This window comes from Carlito syrichta, unplaced genomic scaffold, assembly GCF_000164805.1.
Source record: "Carlito syrichta isolate Samal-C Ts95f unplaced genomic scaffold, Tarsius_syrichta-2.0.1 Scaffold104997, whole genome shotgun sequence".
Taxonomy (NCBI): domain Eukaryota; kingdom Metazoa; phylum Chordata; class Mammalia; order Primates; family Tarsiidae; genus Carlito; species Carlito syrichta.
The window spans coordinates 13,105-16,065 of NW_007049093.1; the positions used below are offsets into that span (position 1 = coordinate 13,105).

Here is a 2,961-nt window from a genome sequence, read left to right on the forward strand (position 1 = left end):
CAAAAAAAAAAAAAAAAAGAAATTTGTGGATATGTGTAGAGTTGGCTTGGTGGATGAAGAGGCCTTCTATCCCTACCTCTGGGGAATGCGGAGAAGCAGAAGCCTTCAAGAAGCAACTTTAGAATCCTTCTTAAAACCCTAATATGTAACAGGTAAAAGTAGAGCTGCATCTTGGGTACTAAATGAGATCGAACTGTGCATATCAGATTTTATTTTGGTTTAATTTGCATTATTTTATTTCAGTTTGTAAGACTGAACATTGAAAAGTGTTTTTTTTTTTTTGGCCAGGCATGGTCGCTCACACCTATAATCCCAGCATTTTGGGAGGCTGAGGAGGCTGAGGTGAAAGGATTGCCTGAACCCACAAGCTCAAGACCAGCCTGGGCAACTTGGCAAGACCTCATCTCTACATAAATAAATTTTTTTTTTTTTTTGAGTTCGATTCTCACTCTGTTGCCCAGACTGGATTGCAGTGGCCACTCCCGGCCACCGTAGCCTCTACCTGCTGGCCTCCGGCGACCCTTCCGCCTCAGCCTTCCAAGTAGCTGGAACTACAGACATGTGCTACCACGCCCAGCTGATTTTTTGAATTATTCTAGAGATGAGGTCTCGCTGCCCAGGCGGATCTCAAACCCGCAGGCTCAGTCAATCCACTCACCTCAGCCTCCCAAAGGCACGGGATTACAGGCTGAGCCACCGAGCCCGGCTGAAAATTATTTTTTATTTACATTTTTTCCTTTGCAAATTATCTTTAAAGTTCTCTGCAGAGGTGGTAGTGCATGGCTATTTGGAAGGCTGAGGCAGAGGGATCGCCTGAGCCCAGCAGCTCGAGGTTGTGGTGGTCAGGAGCGTGCTACTCCGACTCAAAAAAAAAAGAAAGAAATAGGGTTTTGCTACACTGCCCATGGTGGTCTTAAACTCCTCAATGCAAACGATTCTCTTATCTCAGCCTCCCAAAGTGCTGACATTACAGGCATGAACCAACATACCTGACCTTTTGTTAGCCTCTTAATTGATTTATTTATTGTGGTAAAATAAATGCAGCATAAAGTTTAGTACCTTAACCATTTTTACATGTATAGTTTGGTGGTACTAAATACATTCATAATGTTGTGTGACAGTCTCCCAATCCATCTCCAGAAGTCCATCATTCTGAACTGAAGCTCTGGGCACATTACACAGTGGCTCCTTGTTCCCTCCTTCACCTGCCCCTGTCAGTTGCTATTCTACTTTCTGTTCCTGTGAGTTTGACTACTCTAGTTGCCTTATATAAAGGAAATCATTGATATTTGCCTTTTGTGACTGGCTTATTACACTTAGCACATGTCCTTAAGATTCATCCATTTTGGAATGGGTGTCAGAATTTCCTTCCTTTTAAAAAAAGTTGCTGCCAGGCATGGTGGCTCACACCAGTAATCCCAGCACTTTGGGAGGTGGAGGCAAGAGGATTACCTAAGCTCAGGGGTTTGAGACCAGCTTGGGCAACTTGGTGAGATCTCATCTCTACAAAATATCAAAAAAGTTAGCCAGGCTTGGTGACACACTCTTGTGCTTCCAGCAACTTGGAAGGCTGAGGCAGAAGCATTACCTGAGCCCAGTGGGGGCTGCTGTGGCTGTGAGTGTGCCACTGCACTCCAGCCTGGGTGACAGAGTGAGACTGAGTGAAAAAAAAAAAAAGAAAAATAAGTGGTAAAAAATACACATAACATAAAATTTACCACCTTAACGCTTTTTTTGAGTTGGAGTCTCACTTTTGTCGCCCAGACTGGATGGAGTGCAGTGGCGTGCTCATGGCTACCACAGCCTCGACCTGCTGGGCTCCGGCAATCCTTCCACCTCAGCCTTCCAAGTAGCTGGAACTACAGATGCACGCCACCATGCCCTACTAACCGTAACCATTTTTAGGTGTACAGACTAGTAGTGTTTAGTATACTCACATTGTTTTCAGACAGATCTCTAGAACATTCTCATCTTGCAAAACTGAAACGCTATACGTAGCAAACAGCAACTTCCCTTCCCTTCCTGTCAGCCCCTGGTAGCCACCATTCTGCCTTCTGTTTCTATGAGTTTGATTGCTCCAGATGTCTCAGAAAAACGAAAGCACACCGTACCTGCCTTTCTGTGACTAGTTTATTTCACAGATGCGTCCATATTGAAACCTGTGTCAGAATTTCCTTCTGAAGACTAAATGATCCGTTGCATGTGTAAACTGCATTTTGTTTATCCATTCATCTGTTGATGGACATTTTGGATTATTTTCACCTTTTGACTGTTATGAGTACTGCTGCTATGATGTTGATATACACATATTGCACATAAAATTTTATAAACTCCTTTTTTTTTTTGAGTTGGAGTCTCACTCTGTCGCCCAGACTGGAGTGCAGTGGCCGCTCCCAGCCACCGCAGCCTCGACCTGCTGGGCTCCGGCGATCCTTCCGCCTCAGCCTTCCAAGTAGCTGGAATTACAGGCGTGCGCTACCACACCCGGCTGATTTTTTGATTTATTGTAGAGATGAGGGCTTGCTGCCCAGGCGGGTCTTGAGCCCGCGGGCTCAGGCAATCCACTCACCTCAGCCTCCCAAAGGCGCGGGATTACAGGCTGAGCCACCGAGCCCGGTTTATAAACTCCTTTTTTTAAATCCGGTCCATACATATTGAACATCCTTCTGTGTTCTTTTATGATGTCCTTCAATTTTTAAAATTCTTATCCTTTTGTTGGATCCCTAACTTATTTCCAAATTTTCATTGTTAAAATATGAACAACTTCCTAATGGCCTTCCTTACAGCCTCAAATTCTTTTTTTTCTTTTTTGAGTTGGTGTCTCACTCTATCGCCCAGGCTAGAATGCAGTGGCACACTGACGGCCACCGCAGCCTTGACCTGACTTGCTGGGCTCAGGCGATCCTTCTGCCTCAGCTTTCCAAGTAACTGGAACTACAGGTGCATGCCACCACGCCTGGC

General features: G+C 45.0%; 1 protein-coding gene across 2 annotated transcripts in view; it reads left to right on the forward strand.

The window, feature by feature from the left end:
• CWC25 (CWC25 spliceosome associated protein homolog) overlaps positions 1 to 2,961 on the forward strand; it is a 25,195-nt gene that overhangs the window by 6,803 nt on the left and 15,431 nt on the right. The gene's annotated exons all lie outside the window — the stretch shown is intronic.